Genomic DNA, 22,558 nt, shown 5'->3' on the forward strand with positions numbered 1-22,558 from the left:
TTTTTATTCATTACTGTAAAGCCAGCTTGCAGTCTATTGACTTTATTCTCGGTGGTTTTTTGCACCTCTAAATCTTTATAAATATGATGAGTTTTTTCTTTATAAAAATTTAAACCTTTATAATAGGTTTCACAATACAAAATGGTTTTATTACTTTGTTATAAGTTTTTAAGTTATATAGTTTACTCTAATAATTTATACTTACATTTCATATCAATGATCGCTAAATAATCTAAAGTTTTTGTGTTTTTGAAAACCTGTAAAACAACAATTTCAATAGATATCAAGAAAATTATTTTAGAAACATTTACTATTAATCGTGAGAATGATCGTGTTTTTGCAATTTTAAATTTTGAAAACTTTTAAATTTTTTTAAAAAATGTAAATTTATTTTGTCCTACATAAGTTTTATTTCAAAAGAAAAAGAAAAATGCGTAATAACAAGTTTTCAACACTAAACTTTCATAGTTAAGTTTATTATAATTAATTATAACTTAATTACAGTTAATCTTTATATACAATTTACCAGTTGATTTAAGAATTAAAATTAAATCAAAGTTCGAGCAAATGACAAGTTCTGAATATTTAAAAAACCTTCTACCTCTACCTTGGCTTTGTGTTAAACAGTATACACTTTCGTTTAAAGAACTTAGAATTTAATGTTATTAACTTTAAATGAAACCACCATTATAATTACAATTACTAAATTTTATTAACTGTATTATTTAAATTTTCATAAACGCTGGTATTAATATTTTTAAAAAGTTGTATTTCATATAAATTCTCCCTGAATTTGGAGGCAAATTGGTAATCTGGTTTCTACACTTAAAAATATGTATTAACCATATAGAATCATTTCAAAAGAAAGTGCAGAATAGAATTTAACCGCTGCGATACTCATTATATTTCTTACATTGACGACTATCAAAACTTAATATTTAATCCTTAGAATACAAAAAACTTATACTTTTTCTAATGCTTTTTAAAACTAATTAACTACACTTAATTAATTATCCAATTTTAAATCTTATTGTCAAAACAATAAATAAACCATTAATATCAACAATTAAATTCTAACAAAAGCTATCTGAATATTAGGTTTTATTTTAAACAAAATAAACTAAACTTCACAAAAAAAAAATTGTTGAGATTAACTAGTTTTTAAAACAAATCCATATCTTAAAAAAAATAAATTAATATGTTAATACAGATCGGTTAAATAAATTTTGGGTTAGATATGATCGGGTTAGAAATGATCGGGTTTAGTTTGGTTAGAAGTGATTGGGTAAGAAGTGATGTTGTTAGAAATGATCGGGGTAGAAGTGATCGGGTTAGAAATGATCGGGTTAGAAGTGATCGGGTTAGAATTGATCGGGTTAGAAATGATCAGGTTAGAAGTGATCGGGTTAGAAGTGATCAGGTTAGAAATGATCGGATTAGAAATGATCGGGTTAGAAGTGATCGGGTTAGAAGTGATCGGGTTAAAAGTGATCGGGTTAGAAGTGATCGGGTTAGAAGTGATCGGGTTAGAAGTGATCGGGTTAGAAGTGATCGGGTTAGAAATGATCGGGTTAGAAGTGATCGGGTTAGAAATGATCGGGTTAGAAATGATTGGGTTAGAAATGATCAGGTTAGAAATGATAGCGAGTTAGAAATGATTTTAAACCGGGTTCAACAGGTTCCATAGTGTAGCGGTTATCACGTCTGCTTTACACGCAGAAGGTCGCGGGTTCGAGCCCCGCTGGAACCTTTTTTTATTTAAAGGAAAATATTATTAAAGTTAATTTCTAGAGGTTCTAAATTGCTTATTTACCCATAAACTATGTTAGTTCCATATATTTTAAAAGATTAAAATACCCAACAACCTTTTTAAAGAATAAAATTTGGGGTTCAGAGATTTAGCTAGTTTAACCTACGCATGCAAGATTACTGTAAGAGTTGTCTTTCATATTTTTATAACAAGTAATCAATTGAACTCATGCATGTAGCAGTCAAACTTTTTGATTTTCTTAAAAACTATTGTACTTAAAGCTTTCAATTATTTTAAAATATAGTTAAAATATTTCATTCAGTTTAATTTTAAAAAATAAAAGGTCAGGAGCATACACAAAGAACAGTTAAATAATTTTCAACTACTGTTTTTAATGGTAATATATATCATTAAAGTTTTTAAGAAACAAGATATTGATAAGCTTTGTTAGTTTGATACTATAAAGCAAAACAAAATTATTACTAAAGCCTAAATTTTAAACCCTAATACTAAATGCGAATAGTAAAAAATCAGGGCTAACATTTTGTTGTTCTTAATTATTATTTGGAATAAGAGTGCAATAGTATATATCTTACTTTTTAACCAAAAGTTTTCTTTTTAGTTCCAAACAAAAGTTTAACTTGATAAACTTCAAAATATTCACAGGCTATATTAAAATTACTTAAAGTTGTAAAACAACAAAAAAATTTACTTTCGTAAGTCGACTAGGCAAACCTTTTGAGATTTTTTGGTAAATGCATATTAGTTATAGATTTAACAAGATTCTGAGTTAAATCTCGGTGGTGTCTTGTTTTTCATATTGTCAAACTAATTTGTATTATTACGTCATAAACGTTAGTAAACCTCATTATAAACGCAATATTATTGGTCTTATCGTAGCCTCGATGGCGCAGTAGGCAGCGCGTGAGTCTCATAATCTCAAGGTCGTGAGTTCGATCCTCACTCGAGGCACGTTTTTTATTTTTCATCCTAGTTAAACTGGCTACGCTAACTATTTGTTATAAAAAAATTAAAAACAGTAAATGTTATAAATGTTTCATTTACTTAATTTATAAATTTTATAACATTTAAGTATTATAGGCATGTTTTTATTATATTAAAGTAAATACATTTAAAACATATAAATAAAGTTGTTTGTCAATATACGTTTGTTTACCAGATTGGTCAATTTTAAACTTCCAAGTTAATAATGTATGATCCAGATTTAACAAACTAATATATATAATAATAGATGAATATGTTTGAATATAACTTCTTGCAAAAATTAATTGAGTACCATTCATAAGTATCCAGTATTATTTAACATTTAGTTTTAAAGCCAAAAAAGAAAAAAAAAACGTTGATAGTATTTGTATAATATAGGTTAGAAAAATTTACCTTGTGTTTTTATCAAACAAAGTTTAAACACACAATTGTTGCTTTGAAATATATGAACGCTGCTATCATCACCAAGACAACAGCTGCGATGGCCGAGTGGTTAAGGCGATGGACTTGAAATCCATTGGGGTCTCCCCGCCTAGGTTCAAGTCCTGCTCGAAGAGTTTACTTTATAATTGAGTGATTAGAGTTTATAACTATTCTAAACTTTAGATGTTTTATTTTATAATGCGTAACAGTTAAAAAACTCATATTTTGTGCAACTTATATCCTGTGCATTAAAATTAATTTAAAATTCGAAATTTTATGCTGTTTTAGTAAACTGTTTTAAAGGTTACAAAAGAAACTATACCTTTTATAACAGCTCAAAACAAATGTTCTGGGTGCACTTTTCAGTAAAATATCAAAAAGTGCTCCTGGTGAGGCTCGAACTCACAACCTCCGCATTTCTCCGATACTATCATATAAGTACGGCGCGCTAACCGATTGCGCCACAGGAGCTACACTTGCTGCTAGGCAACCACTGTTTTTAAACCATACCTTGTATGAATATGTAACAGGATATTAAGTTGCACTTGATTACTGTTTAGATTTGGTTGGAAGTTTTGAGCTAAAAGTTCATCCAAGCGTTAAGAGAAAGCTCGCAAGGTCAAGTTTTATACTGATGCAAGTTTAATACAGTTGAATTTTGACTCGTGTCTAAACTTTTTTGAGTACTAAAGTATACTTTTTTTCAATAATAATTTATTTTCTACGGTAGGATCTAATAAAACTCTTCAGAAAATGAAGTAAATTTCTACTATTTTATTATAGTATTTTTCTTTTAGCTTTATAGAAATTGTTTATTCCAGTAAATTTTTCTTGGAATTAAATGGTTTGAAGCTTGTATAACTGATATCATATAGATTTTATGAATATACTTAATAGCTTATTCAGTACAAAGTTAAACTTTGGATCAAGAAAAGTAAAATAGATTTAGACTAAAGTTTATAAATAAATTGTTATTTATTTACAACTTAATAATATTGCTAAAGTTTCCTTCAAAGTTTAACTTTTGTATTCTTTTTGTTATATTTCCCACCTCAATTAAGTTAGAATACCCTTTTAAAAAAAATATTTTTGTAGTTTAGTTTTTAAAACTTTAAATACCACATTAAAAACTATACTATAATCTTTAGTTTAAACTAATTCTATACTTGTTTATAAGTTTACTTTTATTCTAGAACTTTAGGCTCTTTTAAGTGTTTTCAAAAACCTAAAATTATTATATTAATTTACTTTTAAATAAAATTACCTTTTCTCCTAAATTTTAGTTTTATATACACTAATCAGTTTTGTTAAGTTTTTAAATATCGCTACTAAAAAATCAAAATACAGTACACACATTATTTAATCGTAGGTTTAATCATGAGACAAAATAGATTTTTAAAAACAAATTAGCAAACAAAACTAATAATTATATATCTCAAGTAAAAACTATCAGATTATTATATATTTTCATTAAAGTGATTAAGTTAACTATAAACAATCTGATTTAAGAAATTTCATAGCAAATTAATAAGTTAACATAAAATAAAAACGTGTTTACTTTACTTCTAAAAGTTATTTTTAGTCCATAAAAAATGTTCCCAGACTGGGAATCGACACAGGCCGCGTGGGTGAGAGCCACAAATCCTAACCACTAGACCACCTGGGAGGACATCTATCGGAATAATACTGAGTTTATAAAGTTAAAAACTGCGCCTGAGGTTCCGACAAGTATACTTTGACTAAAACTTTTCAAAGCACTTTAAAGTAACAAAGTAACTTTTTAACTGGTTTTTGTCATTTAAGTAATTAAGTTTTTAAGTTCAAATAAAACTAACAATAAATGCTTTAATTTCTTGTTTATTACTTTATTTATAATTTTATGCGCTAATTAATAATATTTGATAATATATATATATATTAAAAAGGTTTATTTAAAGATGCAAAACTCAAAGGACTCGAGTTTCGTGACTATTCACTCATCAGCTTCAAAACAAGTTTAAAATAAAGCACAAAACAAAATCACTAATGAAAGTTAAAAATTTTTTGCATAAATAGATTATGACGTAATTTTGAAACTATCAAAAATCATGCAAAACGGCTTGTGAAAAAATTAACTTACCAATCGACAATAAACTAGCAAAAATTCATATAACTTCAGTGAGTAACTATATATTAGGACAGATAATTGAAAGAGATAAAGATAAAATTAAGATCAAATTTAAAATTTAGGTTATTTTAAGATGAAATTAAAACTTGTTAAACTTTAAAAGCGACTTTTTTATATGTCTACAAGACGATACAAACTCGCTTCTTTTGTTTAGGCATCTCTAGTCTTTCAGTGCATATACAACGGCTGATGCTTCTTTGAGACACAGCCTACATATTGGGCTATTGCCGTCGGCTATAGTTAATTTTTGCACAAGCCGTTTTGCATGATTTTTGATAGTTTCAAAATTACGTCATAATCTATTTATGCAAAAATTTTTTTAATTTTCATTAGTGATTTTGTTTTGTGCTTTATTTTAAACTTGTTTTGAAGTTGATGAGTGAATAGTCACGAAACTCGAGTCCTTTGAGTTTTGCATCTTTAAATAACCTTTTTTAATATATATATAACCAAATATTGCCGTCGGCTATAGCCCATATGAAGGCTGTGTCTCAAAGAAGCATCAGCCGTTGTATATGCACTGAAAGACAAGAGATGCCTAAACAAAAGAAGCGAGTTTGTAAGATATTTTTATAGATTTTTTTAATTACTAAAACTCGTTAATGTACATATGTTTTGATTTTGAATTGAACCAGCTGAAGATTAAAGACAATCTTTTTTCGTCTTTATGAAACGTATGTTCCAAAAGATTAAAAATCGCATTTTCCTAATAAATTATTTAAAAGCCATTCAAGTGTGCTCTGTTAAAAAGTGATTATGTTTAAATAATCACCTTATTTTCTATATATGTTTCAATTTTTCACGAGTAACAATTTTGAACGGATGGTCAATTTTACACGGAGAGTAAATTTTGCACGAAAAGGTCATTTTTGCACGAGGGTAAAAATAATTAAGAAAATAAAGAATTTAAACAAGAAAATAATAAATAATAGTAAGTTACCGACCGAGGTAAGGGTTAGGGGTAACAATGATAATTAAAATGAAAATGAAAAGTAATTAATAAAAAGTATTTTAATAAAAATAAAACAGAGAACAATAATTTAAAATACAAAAAAAAAAAAAAGACCGACCGACCGAGGGTAAGGGTTAGGGGTAACAGTGATAGTAAAAATAAAAATAAATATAACTTTTAAAAATTACTAATAAAAAGAACAAAAAAAATTAAGTAACCGCCCGTTGGTAAGAGTTAGGGGTAACAGTTATATAAAAAGCTTAAATTAATAAAAATTTTTTTTTTTTATCTCGTGCAAATTTGACCCTCCGTGCTATATTGTCACTCGTGCAAAAGTGTCTCCTTGTAAAATTGTCTTCTAGTAATTTTGTCCCTTCGTGCATAGAAAACTGTTGTTAAAATAAATATCTTTTAAATAAGTCATATGGCTAAATTTCGTAACAATAAAATCTTTTTTGATAAAATTTGAAAATTTTTAACTATAATTCAAAGTGTTTCAGCTTTTTCATAAAAAATTTTTAAATTTAAAACATCTAACATATGTTATTTACTAAATCTAAAGTATGTATATATAAATAATTTGTGATATAATCCGTAAAATGTTTTCTATACTTAACAATAAATTATGAAACGTTTGTATATGCAGTGGTTATTTGTATTTTAAGTGTAATAAATATTAAGTATTTGACAAATTCAGTTGTAAGGTTATTCAAATTTAATTATCATTATTTTTATCATTCTCCAAAATTTTATTTTGTTTGCAAAATACTCCTCATGTTTTGAAACTTTAGTATTTCTAAAATAAGTAATCGATTAAATATACTAGAATAGAAAATAATTTTTCACAAAAATACTTTAGTGAATACTTTTGTACAAATTTGTTTTCAAATAAACAAAAATCATAAAATTATTATAAAACAATAGATTTATCAAATTTCAAGCCTAAACCTTGCTCATAATTAAAGTAACATAATAAATATAAAACTATACAAAAAAAAAAATTAACAAATCAGCTTTAATTGAAATTATGACTATTTTCTTGTAAGAATGGAAACGAGTAAAGATACATATCAACAATTTTAGGATATGCTTTTTGAAAAAGTCTTTTAAAAGTAGCATGTGATACACGTACCTAACCTATATAAAAATAATCATATAAACTAAATATATATTACTTATAATGTGTACTTATATTGAAACTTTTGTTATAAATAATTCTGAAAAAATAGTAACTACGTAAAAATCAGTAATTTAATTATGTATTTGCTGGTATTTTATTTCTTTAACGGAGTTGAAATATTTTATATTTTTCTTTTAATTTAAACATTATTATGGTTAGTAACTACAGTATACACGAAAACGACGGATAAAAAAGCACTTAAAATTAAAAAAAAAATAAAATGCTAATTTTAGAACAATAAAAAAGCTTTAAAAAAACTGTAGACTTCATGATATCTCAAATTAACTTTAATAAAACAAACTTTAAGCCAGTAAGTTATCTACACATAAAAACACACAATAAACACGAGGGTTTCCCCAGAAACAGCAAAGGCGCCAAAGGGGGCCATGATGCCATAGTTTGAAACTTACACAAGATGTTCTTGATTTGATTGCGAAGAACAAAAATGAACTTTCAGGATTATTAAAGGGTAATTTTTTGAGAATTTATTGTTTGGGGGGGGGGGGGGGCAAGTAGCTTTTTTAATTATTTAAAGGAGGCCTTATGAAAAAAGTTAGAAATTTTATAGACTCTAAAAGAATATTATCAACTACACAATTAATTGCTTTCAACATTCATAATGAAGAAATTTGTTAAACGTGTGCTTTACTAAGAGAGTTTGGAGAAAATTAAAACCAATAGCACATAATAAGCGGTACTAATTTATATGTTGCTAATAAAAAATATATTATTTTGTTGAAAATGTAACTGTAAATTTTATTTTGTTGTATTTTAGTTAAAACGCTGGTCTAAATGTTTTTTTTCAGTTTCTAAAGTTTTTGTTTAATTTATTTGGTCGTAAAAATACTCGAGGGCAATTTTTATGACTCAAATTAAATAATAAGATATTGAAGTTTATGAAATTATTTCTACCTTATTATTTTAGTTTATAAATCTCTTTATTTATACTTGTTTTTGATATATAAACAAACAAAAGTAATTATAGATGAAATTACATAAAATTTACACAAGTGAGACTGAAAAGAAGTTAATAATAGTTAATCAAACATAATAAATTACAAGAACTAACGATTATTTATATGGAAAATTTTTACGGAAAACTGTTAGGAATTATATGCACATGATTTAAGGTATGTACTTGGTATATGAAAATTGTTCCATCAATTGAAATTTTATATTATGACGTAGCAAAGTAACAGAAAACGATTAAAGCTATATATCTCTATATACTGAGAAATGTGATTAGTTAACGCTCGCTGCAACACGCAGTTTGACTTTTATATATGCTTATATGAGGTTCTAGTCGACCGGCCGCGTGGCCCAATGGATAAGGCGTCCGGCTACGAACCGGAAGATTGTGGGTTCGAGTCCCATCGTGGTCATTTTTATTGAAAAAGTAAATTATTAGACTTTTTGTGTAATGACATAATATAACATATAAGGCGATTTATTTATTTTACGTTGTTTGTATGTAACTGCAACAATATTAAATTTGTTTTTTTTTTAATTTTTTCCAAAGTTCTACATCAAATAGGAGTTAATTAGTATAAAACAATTTAAAAGCAAAGACTTAACACTAATCTGATATATGTTTGATTAAACTACTTTTAGGCCACAATGCTTATTGTATAAAGAACTAATAAGTCTAAAACTTTAAATCTACTTTGAATCCATATTTTAAAGATATATGTTTACCTGAAATAGTTACATACAGTTTAAGTAGACACTTAGTTTGTTATTTTATAAACACTGTATAGTAAGTTAGTTTACATTTTTTTGACATTAATAAAACTAAGTATTGCTGTAATTATTATACAAACACTTTAAAGCTTAAAAACTACAATCAACTGAAAACAATTTTAACAGTATTAAACTTTAACAGCAATGTTTGAAAAATAAGTTGATCACATACAACACTTTGTTTCATTATATTTGTAAAAATAGACTATCACAAATGTAACAAATTAAAAAGAAGTTTAATTTTCCCTAAGAATTGATTACAACCATATTTACTTAATTTATTAGTTAACTTTAACATTTCTACAGTCAATTTCAAAGTAATAAATTAAACATAATCTCATTTAAAAAGTTAATATGCCATATATTCTTGCTTAAGAATTAAGTTTTTTTTTGTCTTTGCTAGATAATATACTTTTGTAAGTAAATTATAAATTTTACTTTTATTAAATGTAAGTATCATATGCTTACAAAATAAGTATGCATTTCGGTACTGATTTATAATTTACATTTATAGTTTTATAAGTTTGTCATCAAACAAAGTTTTTAAAAAATCGAAAATTATTACACACAAGTAAGTTAAAGCTATAATACTTTTTTAAGTACTAGAATCAAGCGAGCCATAAATATGATACGCAAAAACGTAATCGAAAAAGCTAGTAAGAAAAATAAGTTCAATCGAAATTGTAGCAATCGTTTGCCAAAAGCGGTGACACAAACGTGCACAGAATAACTTTTAAAAATCACTTTCGCCCATGGCTTGTGCGAAACTAGCCAACCGTTAAAAAATGCTTGTTTTGACAGCCGTTGTCTCAAAGAACGCGCGCTTGAAGAGCAGCGTTTACAATCGTAAAACTTTTCATGCTACTTTAAAGCGCTTGAAGAAGCTGGTAGACAGCAAACGCATAATCATTAAAGCGTAGACGGCCGAGGTGTTAGCGCTCAGAGTGTTAGAAAGTAAGTAAAGCAGCTTTTGAGATAAGCAGTGCATAAATGCGCATTTATATCCGCAAACATATCATTTCCATCGACTGGCCGTGTGGCCTAATGGATAAGGCACTCGACTTCGAATCGAGGAATTGCGGGTTCGAGTCCCGTCATGGTCGTTTTTAGTTTTTTTCAGCACAAAATAGTTATTTTGTTAGATCTAAGTAATAGTATTTAGTAATAGTGGTTCATCATATTTATCAACAAACTAACTTAACATCGTTAATAAGCATAAAAGTTTAAAACTAAACCCAATTTTGCTATTTATTAACTCTAGAAGTTAAATTATTCAGCTTTAATAATATTATTGATAACTGAAACACACAATTCATTTTAATTATACTTACCTGTATCAATTATTTAACTTTTTTTTGGAATATACCAGTAAGAAACGTAAATGAAGGTATTTTAGCAAAAATTAAACCAAGTTTATTAATTACTTCTAAGTGTTACTAGAAAAATATAATCTTTTAATATAGTCTACACTTCACAGAAGTTATTTCTTACAAATAAATTCCTTCCCGATGTTTTCAGTGAAAATTTTGAATATACGTTGTTATAAGTATTGAATAGCTTATATATGGAAAAATTTAATGTGTATTGTATGCATATGTTGTATTTAAACAAATATTTATTTAAGACAAAGATTTTTGACAAATTGAAGTTTAAGCTAAATATATAATTTTAAATATAAATTAATGTATACGTTGTATATAAATATACATTTCACTATTATATGAAGTACTGTAACTATCCGAAAGTTGTACATCTAAATTTGTTAACCAGTATACTGTTGCTAAGTACTACATATTTATTTTATTTTTTAATAGTTGTGTAACCACAAGCATTTTGTTTAAGATGTTTATCTGTGCTTATGGCATAACTTTTGATACAAGAAGCTTGTGATAACAGGTTTATTGAAAATTTGTAATAAAATGAAATAAATTTAAGCTCGTGGCAAACTAAACCAACATAGACGACTTAAAAAAAATTCTTGTCAAAAACTTATGTATGATATTTCTGATGATGTGCTTACTGTCAAATTAAAAGTTGCAAATGGATGGATAGTTCTTAAGAAATGACAGCATATAGTTTTAAATATAATGAATAAAAAAGTATTTTATGATTTTCATATATGAACAATTAAGATCTGAACACGATCAAAGATTTACTTAAAACTTTTGAAAAAAATAATAACTGTACAGCAGGGGCGTAGCGTGGGGAGGAATAAGTGTTTTTAATTAATTTTTAAGTTTTAGATAAACTAACACATTACTTAAGTAAATATAAATGATTGGTATGTAAATTTAATATTTCATGAACTGAAACAGCTACATAATTTTCATATTTTTAATTTTTTTGTAAACTTTGAACAGTAATAGAACTTTCAAGTATTTGCTGAATAGTTCAATCTTTTGTATACTGATATGAGCTAAAAAGTTGAAATTGAGTTTAATGCAAAATTACTTGTGTAAAATAGTTTAAGGTGCATGGATAACAACAAAAAAAAATTTATACAAATTTTCTATATCATTTTTTATCAACTTTATAGAAGTTTCAGAAACTTATTTAGTTTTTAATTTTCAGTAGCACAGTTATGGAATGAAAAGTTTAATAAATGATACAATTAAATTAATATTGTAAAAAAACAAACATCCAACTCATGTACAAAATAAATATTAATATAAATTACATGTGTTTAACACACAAAGCATAAAAGTAAACCTAGAGCTATTATTGATTTAAATGTTCACATTTTATTGGCGTTCACATTTTTTTTCTTTCTGTTATTACATTAAATTTACTGCAAAAGTACATGTTAAAAGTTTAAACTTAGTTGAATATGATGTCATTTTATTATTCAAACATTTTTTTTATAAATGACAGAAGAAGCAAAAATTTTAACTTATATTCTGTTGTATTTTTCTTCATATTTTTAAATTCTATGTCCAAATGTTTGTGTTCAAAATGTTTCATTATTATTATTAGCTAATATTATTGTTAGCAACAACAGAGCAAATACAAACTAGTGTTTCAAATCAAGTTTCGTAAACAGTCTACAAAATTTGTAATCAGAGCAAAGAACAAATAGCTAATAAAAACAAACTTGTTTAGGCTAAAACAATAAGACATTAAAACATAACTTAAAGTTCCCAAAAAGTTTCAAAGGTACAACTAAGTAATGATACACATTGACTTAACAAAAACATAAAATTGTGTCAGAAGTGGGATTCGAACCCACGCCCACAATTGTGGACCAGAACACTCAGCATCGCGTAGCGATGAAGCATTTCGCTTGAGTCTGGCGCCTTAGACCCCCCGGCCATCCTGACTTAAGATTAATTTCAAAATATAGCCAATATAAAGTAAACTTCACATATCAGCTTGTATACCTTAACATGTTTGACTGTTGTTTTATACAGCATTCAAGATTAAATCATATGCATTATAATACAAACTTTTAAAGTGTAAAGTAATTCTTTTTTTTAATGTGTGAACTCAATTTATTTGTATAATTTACAAGCAACTTTCAATATTCAAAACTTTTTATAATTTTATTCAAATTCAAAAAAATAATTTTAACTACATAAAACCTTGAAAGGAAATTTATTTAACATGTAGCATATTTCTAAGTTACTTGTTAGTCATTTTGTTTTTTGAGCTTTACAATGTTCATTGTATACTACTAAAAGTCTCTGTTTAATTTTTTCCTAATACTTTGTTTAAAATTATGAATTGGTTATACTTACAGTGTTAAGTTTTATGTTATAGTTAATTTTATAATTTTCTACAAAAATAACTTTTGTAACATTTTATCTACTCTTTATTGTAGTAAATAAAAAAGGTAGTGGATAACTTTATAATTCACCAAACATAAGTTCTTCTTTAAAAAAAAACTAATTTTCTTTTTGATTAAGTTTTAGAATATTTTAACACTTCTTTAAACGTTTCAGTAACTGTTGATATTTGTAACTTAATTATGAAAGTTATTTGTAACAATAATTTTCTTTAAACTAGTAAAAAAATATTACTTTTAGTATATATATTTTTTAGCTAAAATATTTTATTGAAAATATTGAACTAGTTTTACTGTAGTATAAAGTTATTAGTAAGTTTACTTATTACAAAACTTTTACTGAGTATACAACATGCTTATTTGCTTATAAGTATGTTAATAAGTGGCCTAAATACAAAATTTGTATATAGAAGACACTTTTTTACTACTCAATACACGAAACTTTGTATTAGAAGGTGCTTGAATTGTAACGAAAAGTAATAAGATACAAAAGAGCACATTTAAAAAAAAGTTCTTACGAAACCAAAATAAAAAAGGACTAGTTGAAAAATGAGGTCCTGCCGAGACTTGAACTCGGATTACTGGATTCAAAGTCCAGTGTGATAACCATTACACCACGGGACCGCGTGATAACTTGTAATACAGTACGTATATAAACACATACTTGTGCTAGCTAAGTACCTTTACTCATGAAGCATATAAGCATAAACTGCAGCTTGTGTTATTAACAACGCTTGTTATGAAAGCTTTGCCTATTCAAATATTTGTTTTTTCAGATGCTTAAGCTACAAATAGAATATATTTAACTTGTTTGATTCGTTTAAATTTGAATAAGTTCATTAATGACATCATAATCAAGGTTATTTTTTGACCAATTTGAACAAAACTAAACAACGAGCTCACAATTGAAAAAGTTTAAAATCCTTTTATAAAAAAATAATTTTATTGAGTTTTTTTGATTTCATTACCAAACTTTTATTTTATACTTTAATTTCAGATTAAATCATAAATATTTAATAAAATCGAACACTTTTTTTACCACATGTACAGATTACCTTTTTTGTTCAATGACTTGATCACTGAAAAAGTAAACTTATTTAATGTTTTACATTAGAATAATGCTTTTAGTTATTATAAGAGTATATTTTAATTAGATTCTTGTCATAAAGATTACATTTTTAAGCTACGAGTTGAAAACAAAAAGTTTCTTAACGGTTGTAATAGTTTATCACAGTTATTAAAATTTGTATTTCATTAAGTTTCAAAAAAAGATTAAAAAATAAAAATGACAACAAAATGTAAGTTTGAGTTAAAAGCAATTAGTTTTCTAAAATTTTAAAATTAATTTAAAATACAAAAATAGTTTTCATACAAAACTAAAGTACATTTAAAGTTCTTCTGAGCAAAAAACTAATTATAAATTATGTTTTTAAATACAGTAAGGATTTCTCGTTGTTTCTAAAAGTAAATTTGATTCTTTTATACTTGTGGGTAAACTTTTGAGTATTGAAACACAATATAATAAAAAGTCTTTTTTATAGTAGTAAACTGTAGTTAGTTAATTTAGATTACATTTTTATATCTAAATTTCTTACGCGTTAGCTAAAACTAGTTGAAGTTATTTGTTTTTCAAAGTGTAGTAAAGTTTATAAGAAATTTGTTAGCAGTTTTTTTGTTAATAATTTATTTACAGTTAAGAATACATTAAACTTTAAAAAAAAAACATAACTTAGTGAAATTTAAGTTATTAAGCATTTGTAAAAATATTAAGCCAATCGTTCCTAATAAAGTTAAATTAATAACTGCTTAATTGGATGTTGCTTATTCTGAAACAAAATGTAGAAATTGTTTAAGATATAATTGAAATTAATTTTTTTCAAGTTGTTAGTAGTAAACTTAACTTTTTAAGAACGATGCTCTACGGCATTTAAAAAATATTCCTACACCGGGAATCGAATCCGGGCCGCCTGGGTGAAAGCCAGGAATCCTAACCACGAGACCATGTAGGAATGTAGGATTTACTGAATATTAGTATATAAACTTGCTAAAAAGCACTTGTTTAGTATTATATGCTGTGCTTACTAAGGGCCTATCGAATTTTAACATTTATACAAAGCTCTTTTTATTCTATAAAACTTAGTTTAAACATCCATTGCTATAAAATATTAAAACATACTTATTTAAAAAATTTTGTTGTTTACATACAATAATATTTATTTAAATGTATTTTATTCAAAAATATTCTCGTTGAAAAAACTGCTTTTTTACATTTGAAAATTTTACGCAGAAAAGTTTAAATTATGTCTTTTTAAATACTGATTTTAACTTGATCAAAAAATTAAACTTTAAACATCATTAAACAAAATAATTTAACATAACTAAAATATACTACAGTTTTAAATTCACAACACTTTTGGTTTAATACATTTACATACAAAAGTAAACTATATGTATTTAAGTAAACCTACTTTTGTAAACAATACCTCTTCAGTTTTGTTTTGTAACTTTATTTTTCGTTTTTTAATTGAATGTGTGAAAAAAAACTCAAACAAAGTGATAACTGTAATGTTTAAAAAAACTGAGAAAAATATTTAAAAAAACGATAGTCTTTTTATTAACTACAAAAAAATACTTGATTAATTACAATTTATATTGTGGTTTTTTTTCTTAACATAAACTATAGTCTTAGAAATAAAAACTAAAGAAACTTTAAATTAATTTATTAACAATTATTGTCATATATTTCTTAAATTTTAAGAAACATGACTTTTCAATCAAACACAATATTTTATAAAACAAACATATTAACAATAATAGAAAATAAAAAATAAAATAATCTAAAGTTCGTGGTAAACGTCTGTCAATAAATTTAATTTGAGATAATTTTTTTTTAATATAACAAAACACATCTAATTCTTCTTAAATTTGTTTGAGTACTTCCGTAGTAAGGCTCATCAGAAATTGTATCTTACTAAGTTGAGCTGAATATGAAATTAGAAATAAAATTATACTGTATAATAAAGTTTTAAAATATAAAATGACGTAATAATGGAATGTTAAAACTAACTTAAAGCTCATACTATAGAACTTTGCTGTACAAATAAAACTCGTTAGATTAAAACCAAACTAAAACGAACCAGCGATAAAAATGAAAATAAAACTACCCTTTAAAAAATTTTAACGGGAAACTAATTACTTTAAAATTACTTAATATAGGATTTTAAAAGTCTAGTCAGATATACAAACTTTTTCTGCTTACATAAACTAGGCCTTAAAGATTGAATGCATAAGGCTTCCAGAATATGTAACTGAAAAGAGTTCTAGGCTCTCACTAAGACTGAACAGTTCTAATTTTTATAGTTTTTAGCACATTCCGGGTTGTCCAACAAATGTTGCCCAATCGGCGAGAAGTACTTTTTCGTTAGTTTCTCCGAACGACCACCAAACCAGCTTTTCAAAATTTTCGGAACATGCTGATCGATTCTTACATGAAACCTTTGAGATGTTTTTCCCACGTAGTTACTACCACAGTGACAACAAAATTTATAGATGATGTTACTTTTTTCATGGGAGGGAGAAACATCTTTGTAAATTCCACTTAGAGGTTGATCAGTATACAAAACTGTTCTTAAATGAACAGAGCTGAAAACCTAGTTTATTTCCTCAGAAATTTTCTTAGAAAACCTTTCAAAAGTATTTCCAAGATAAGGAAGTTTTAAGTTAACTGGACACTTCTGGGGGCCAATCATTTTTAAAGCTGTTGAACTTCTATTTCTTGTTATAACTTTCGAAACTAAGTTACCTGGATCGGCAAGGGAAAGAAAAGTATTTTGAAGTGTTTTCAACTCGCCTTCATGAAAGCAAGGAGAATTAAGTCTGGTGAAACGCTTCACCAAGAGATAAACTTTATTTTAAATGAACTAAAATCAAAAATAAGAAAAAAAAATCATTACTAAAATTAATTACACTTAATTTTTGTCATTTATTCATATAATTTAAAAAAAATCATATAAAAGTTTTACTACATAATTTGATTTGCTTTTACTAAAACAGAAAAACTAAAAAAGAAAAAAAAAACATTGTAACTATTTTAAGAAGGTAATTTAGTAATTTAAACAATAATTTTATAAAAGTAAAAATTGAAACTTGAAATAAAAACTTTTTTCACCAAAAAATTGTTTTTTATTTGTTTAAACTTATTAATCAAAAAAACGTATAAACCAAATTTTATGTTCATGGTTAACTATTAATGTTACATCACTTCGAAAACGAAAGTATACATTAAACGTTGTTTAGCTTATAAGTATACACATTGTTATTTTAATTGGATGTATGAGCCTGGCTAGCTCAGTCGGTAGAGCGTTGGACTTTTAATCCAACGGTCAGGGGTTCAAGTCCCCTGTCAGGCTCCTTTTTAATTTTTTTTTTCAATTAGTGTAAAACAAACACTGTATTAAAGTGCACACATAGTGAAAAATTATCTTTAAATAACATTTATATAGTAAAAAACGTCTGAGAACAGCACTAATTACTAAGTAATTCTGTTTATAATTAATTCCAAAGTGTAGGGTTTATAAATACATTTTTTTATTAAGCTTAAATTAAATTGAAGTTGTGCTTTATAAAAAGTTTAATAAGTTTGTAATGTTTTACTTCATCTCAAACTACTATAAGCTATTAAATTTAAATTGTTTTAAATTGACTATTGTTTATGTTGAAAAATATATACAATAAACTGCTTAAAAAGCACTTTTTTCTATCTTTTTTCAGCTGATTTAACTAAATAGAAATTGAATAAATATTTACTTCTTTATATATAAAGTTAAAAACATTTTTTGAAACTATTTGTAAGAAGTATTGTTCAGCCTGGTACTAAACATAATAAACTTTATTTTTATGTGCTTTCCTTAATGCATAAGTCTAATTATGCTTACAACTTTTTAATAAATTACTTATATGAGTAGTAGAGAGCTGTAATATTTCTTTTATTTAGAATTTTTTAAAGATTTAGATAAATGTGGTGTTAAGATTTCTATTTTTAAATTATTAAAATATGTGCATCTAATTAAAACTAATCTAAAAAAAAAGTTAAATAAAAGTTTCATTTAACGATTAAAATATTTTTGCACATACAAAGCTTTCAAACAGCTCTAAATAACAACGTTTTTGGTCAATATTTAAAAATAATTAAGCCTAATAAAATGTTAACAAAATTTACAACTTTTTTATGCAAACTTAAAAAAAAAACTAGCTGCAAGCAAACTACATTTTGTTTTATTAAACTGATAAATTTAAAACAGAATGGTTTATTTTCAATTAAAAAACAATGAAAACACTACTACAACTGTACTTGGTTCCACAAAACTTTATTAACTTCTTTTTTAACTATAGAACTATTTTAATTTGCAAACTTAAGGTTTTTATATTACTAATTAAGAATTTTTTCCTAAACGAGAAAACTAATAAAACAATTACTTGTTTTAACATATATTAACTTTAATTTTGAATTTGAGCTTTTATGGAAATAGTTTTTTCTTACAACTATGAAATAATTACTTGATACAGTTTGTTAAAAACTATTAATAAATCATAACTCCATCTTTTTATATTTTCATTCTAAAGTATCATACTTTTCAATCTTATTTATTATGAAATGACAAAGAAAAATGCTTAAATATATATTATTTTAATACTAATAGAAAATATATAACATGTTTTAATTACAACTAACTAATTAAATCTATTACAGATATAATGATCTAGTTGTGAATTTAAACTAAAAGCAAAAACTTAACTTTAGTCATGCAGATGAAGCAAAAATATTACGAACTAGTTAATGACAACTAAAACTTGGTAAAAAGCGTCGTCGGAAGGACTCGAACCTAGTCAATCGCCTTAACCACTCGGCCACAACGACAAGCACATTTATGTCTTTATAAAATTATTGGTTTGATGCCGCGAGTAAATTTACTCTAGTCTAACCTTAGCAATTTCTCTTAACGCTTGTAAGACAGTTAATAGCGGTAGATAAGTATATATTCCTTAATTCCATGAGTTAGACACAAGCGTCGATGGTGTAACGGTTAGCATTGGTGCCTTCCAAGCACTAGTTCCGGGTTCGACTCCCGGTCGACGCATTTTTCGTTTAGGTCTTTGAAACAGTAGCAAAAAGACCATATTTTTTTTCTAAAACTGAAGTTTAACCTTTATATCTTCTTTAGTGTTTATATTATTTTCACAACTATTATTACTTACCGTCTCAGAAGAGAGAAACATTGCTTTGTAATAAACTTCTGATTTTTGAAATTTGTAAGCAGCAAGTAATGTAATTTTTTCTTTACTTGAAAAGAAATTGAAATTTTGTTTTCTGCTAAAATAACATCCGTCTCGACCTTTATATTTTGAAAAGCTAAACGTTTTCACGGTAAAGTTAATATGTTACGTCATGTTTTTACCTAAACTTAAAACTTTAACAACCAACTTTAAACCAAAGAATATATAGTGTAAGTTTGAAAGTTTGGTTTAGCGGACCAAGTTTATATCTTTGCAGGCATTCGAGTGTCGGATTTTGGCGGTCTTGTAACTTTCTTTCTTCTGATCGGATCCAACCAGCGGGCCATAAGTTGCCCACCCATGTGTTAGATGACTAACTATTTTTATGTGGAAACAAACTTTAATAGCTATCTGACTTTCAAATTAGGTTATTCCTACGGTGTGATTAAAACTACCAGCATTATGACGTCATAGAATAAATATAACTGTGTATATGTGTAACATAATAGGTACTGACTAGTGTCTTGCTGCCAATGAGCATATAAGATTAAAGCAGGTAAAAGGTTTAAGTAAGCAAAAGGTTAAAGTAATTATAAGGTCAAAGTAAGTATAAGGTTAAAGTAATAGTATAAAGTTAAAGTAACAGCATAAGCTTAAAGTGAGTAAAAAGTTAAAATAACAGTATAAAATTAAGGTAAGGATAACCTTTAAGTAATAGTATAATGTTAAAATAATAGTACAGTGTTTATTCACTTATCCGGACTTAACTTTTCCGGACGCTCACTTATCCGGACAGTTTCGGTCAGAAAAAAATTCAAAAAAATTTCAAAAGTAAACACAAAAATTCATTCAAAAAGTTTCCCAACTTTTTAAATTCCATAAGTTTTCTGCTGAAAAACGTGGAAAAACTATAAAACAAACGTATATTATTTCTAATTTTAGTAAAACTTCCAATTAAAGCTAGTTTGCTAAAAGTGATATGTTTCCGTTAAATTGACTTTAAACTTAGTTAAAGTTTCCCGTTTTCTTCCTGTCTGTTTTTTTAATTAAAAAAAAGTCTTTCATTTCATTTAAAGAGATAGGTTTACATTATTTTTTATTTTTAAGCATAAACTTAGTTTATATTTTCTCTAAACAAAAATTAATATTTTTTCAAATTAATATTTAGGGCAGGTGCAATTACAAATGATGAATTTTGCTTGCTTAACCCTTGAAAAATGTTTATAGTTGCAGAGGGTTAGTAAGTCTGATGTTTTTCTACCATAGAAAAAACAAATTAGTTAACCTTAAGTTTAGCTTTTATTATTTATCATTTTATTTTATATTACTTACAATTGCTATGTATTTGTTTTTACCATAAGACTTTTATTATGCATTGTTATATTATTAGCAGTTATATTATTATATATAAAAAAATATTTTTTGTAGTTATCCGGACACGTTTGCAGAAAAATCTTGCCCAACGTGTCCGGATAAGTGAATAAGCACTGTATAAGGTTACAGTAACAGTATAAGGTTAAAGTAGGTATATGGTTAAAGTAACAGTATAAGCTTAAAGTAGCAGTATGAGCTTAAAGTAATAGTATTAGGTTAAAGTAATAGTATAAGGTTAAAGTAATAGCATAAGGTTACAGTAACAGTATAAGGTTAAAGTAGGTATATGGTTAAAGTAACAGTATAAGCTTAAAGTGAGTATAAGGTTAAAGTAAGTATAAGGTTAAAGTATTGTCTCACGGCATACAAAAGTCCAGGCGTTTGCTCTGCAGACTTTCGCCGATGTTTTTGTTGAAGGTAAAAGTAAGTGTAAGGTTAAAGTAAGTACATATAAGGTTAAGTTAACTAACAGTGTTACGTAGTCGTTCCGGGCGACTTACTTTCAAAAAATAAAATTTTGTTTAATGAAAGAAAAAAACAAATAACCAACCTTGTATACAACTTAGTTTACTCATTTCACAGAGTATTGTTATAATTAGTGTTGAGACAAATTATAAACTAACTTATAATAAAAGTTTTCAAACTAAAGCAGCCCTTTTAAGTATAAGAATAATTTAAATAATATAAGTTAAACTAAAATTAAAAGCATTTTTTTATTAAAAAAAGTACAAAAGTTATTGACTGTACTTCCAATAAGTTTCAAACTTTAACAAGTGAGAATTTGTATTGTATGTAACGTTTTGTATGTTTTCTTACTAGAAGTCGGCATATCGAGTAACGTTTCATTACATTTATAATTTAAAGAACATGCATCTACTCAAGCGGCGCCATGGCTTAGTTGGTTAAAGCGCCTGTCTAGTAAACAGGAGATCCCGAGTTCGAATCTCGGTGGTGCCTCGCTACCTTATAACTTTTCGATGAAAATAAGGTTTTTTAAATTAACTTATTCATATATTAATGCTAATTTTTTTAATTTAAGCCATTTTTTTCAATTTAAACTTCAAAATGATTTTTGTGAGATTAGGGAAAAAGTTACAAGTTAATGTTTAAATTACTTAAAAAAGAAATTTTTAAACAGTTTATAACAGCATTTGAAGTTAAAACATAGTTTTATCAATTAATGAACAGTTAAAAAAAAATTACTTTAATCTTTTTTTTTTGATTTTTATGACTTTGCATTTGTACTTTTATTTAACTAAAATTCTTCTTTTATTAAACAATTATTAATAAGCTATCCCATAGATAACTATAGTATGCTTAAGTTCTATTTTAATACCTAAATAAATTCAGTACAAAAAACTGTAATTTAATTACATAAATTTAATTAAGTCAAACTTTATAAAATAATAAATTAATTAATAATTCTAGCTTTCTTTTAACAAAATTTCTTTAAACTAAGTTTCTTTAAAAAGTAGTATATGCGAGACTCTCGTTAATCGCTATAGAAGTTTAAATTGTAAGCTGTTTTTAAATCTGTAAAAAAACGTAAAAGAAACATCGAATTATTTCATTTACTCATTAATTAATCGAATTATTAATTGATAAAACTTTTGTATTAAAAATAGCAAAATTTATAGCAAATCAGAACAAAGACAAAAGCTGTTTTTGCTAAATAAGCATTTTGATCAACTTAATTACGGTCGCTTTTACAACGTCACGCAAACACTTAAGTTTATAACCCGTGAAGTACATCAATGAATTTGCGGCCTGGTGGCGCAACGGTAGCGCGTCTGACTCCAGATCAGAAGGTTGCGTGTTCAAATCACGTCCGGGTCACTCTTTTCTTATTCGAATTCTTGCTGTTAAGTATTTTATTGTTGCATGTGAATTTGCATCATTGTAACCAATATTTA

General features: G+C 26.1%; 13 non-coding genes across 13 annotated transcripts; 9 read left to right on the forward strand and 4 right to left on the reverse strand.

The window, feature by feature from the left end:
* The first annotated feature begins 1,677 nt into the window (after window positions 1-1,677).
* Trnav-uac (transfer RNA valine (anticodon UAC)) lies at window positions 1,678-1,750 on the forward strand. Its single transcript has one exon. It is a non-coding gene; the product is annotated as a tRNA-Val (tRNA).
* An 899-nt stretch (window positions 1,751-2,649) lies between these two features.
* On the forward strand, window positions 2,650-2,722 carry Trnam-cau (transfer RNA methionine (anticodon CAU)). Its single transcript has one exon. It is a non-coding gene; the product is annotated as a tRNA-Met (tRNA).
* Window positions 2,723-3,230: 508 nt separating this feature from the next.
* Trnas-uga (transfer RNA serine (anticodon UGA)) lies at window positions 3,231-3,312 on the forward strand. Its single transcript has one exon. It is a non-coding gene; the product is annotated as a tRNA-Ser (tRNA).
* Window positions 3,313-3,559: 247 nt separating this feature from the next.
* Window positions 3,560-3,649, reverse strand: Trnai-uau (transfer RNA isoleucine (anticodon UAU)). Its single transcript is given in 2 exon segments — window positions 3,560-3,595; window positions 3,612-3,649. It is a non-coding gene; the product is annotated as a tRNA-Ile (tRNA).
* Window positions 3,650-8,786: 5,137 nt separating this feature from the next.
* Trnar-acg (transfer RNA arginine (anticodon ACG)) lies at window positions 8,787-8,859 on the forward strand. The gene has a single exon. It is a non-coding gene; the product is annotated as a tRNA-Arg (tRNA).
* Window positions 8,860-10,247: 1,388 nt separating this feature from the next.
* Window positions 10,248-10,320, forward strand: Trnar-ucg (transfer RNA arginine (anticodon UCG)). The gene has a single exon. It is a non-coding gene; the product is annotated as a tRNA-Arg (tRNA).
* A 2,098-nt stretch (window positions 10,321-12,418) lies between these two features.
* On the reverse strand, window positions 12,419-12,534 carry Trnal-caa (transfer RNA leucine (anticodon CAA)). Its single transcript has 2 exons — window positions 12,497-12,534; window positions 12,419-12,464 (listed from the first exon to the last, which is right to left on the reverse strand). It is a non-coding gene; the product is annotated as a tRNA-Leu (tRNA).
* Window positions 12,535-13,550: 1,016 nt separating this feature from the next.
* Window positions 13,551-13,622, reverse strand: Trnaq-uug (transfer RNA glutamine (anticodon UUG)). Its single transcript has one exon. It is a non-coding gene; the product is annotated as a tRNA-Gln (tRNA).
* A 1,313-nt stretch (window positions 13,623-14,935) lies between these two features.
* On the reverse strand, window positions 14,936-15,007 carry Trnae-uuc (transfer RNA glutamic acid (anticodon UUC)). Its single transcript has one exon. It is a non-coding gene; the product is annotated as a tRNA-Glu (tRNA).
* A 2,327-nt stretch (window positions 15,008-17,334) lies between these two features.
* On the forward strand, window positions 17,335-17,407 carry Trnak-uuu (transfer RNA lysine (anticodon UUU)). The gene has a single exon. It is a non-coding gene; the product is annotated as a tRNA-Lys (tRNA).
* Window positions 17,408-19,063: 1,656 nt separating this feature from the next.
* Trnag-ucc (transfer RNA glycine (anticodon UCC)) lies at window positions 19,064-19,135 on the forward strand. The gene has a single exon. It is a non-coding gene; the product is annotated as a tRNA-Gly (tRNA).
* Window positions 19,136-21,528: 2,393 nt separating this feature from the next.
* Trnat-agu (transfer RNA threonine (anticodon AGU)) lies at window positions 21,529-21,602 on the forward strand. Its single transcript has one exon. It is a non-coding gene; the product is annotated as a tRNA-Thr (tRNA).
* An 807-nt stretch (window positions 21,603-22,409) lies between these two features.
* Trnaw-cca (transfer RNA tryptophan (anticodon CCA)) lies at window positions 22,410-22,481 on the forward strand. Its single transcript has one exon. It is a non-coding gene; the product is annotated as a tRNA-Trp (tRNA).
* Window positions 22,482-22,558: the final 77 nt, after the last annotated feature.

This window comes from Thalia democratica, chromosome 6 (genome assembly GCF_965202585.1).
Source record: "Thalia democratica chromosome 6, ktThaDemo2.hap1.1, whole genome shotgun sequence".
NCBI classification, from domain to species: Eukaryota; Metazoa; Chordata; class Thaliacea; order Salpida; family Salpidae; genus Thalia; species Thalia democratica.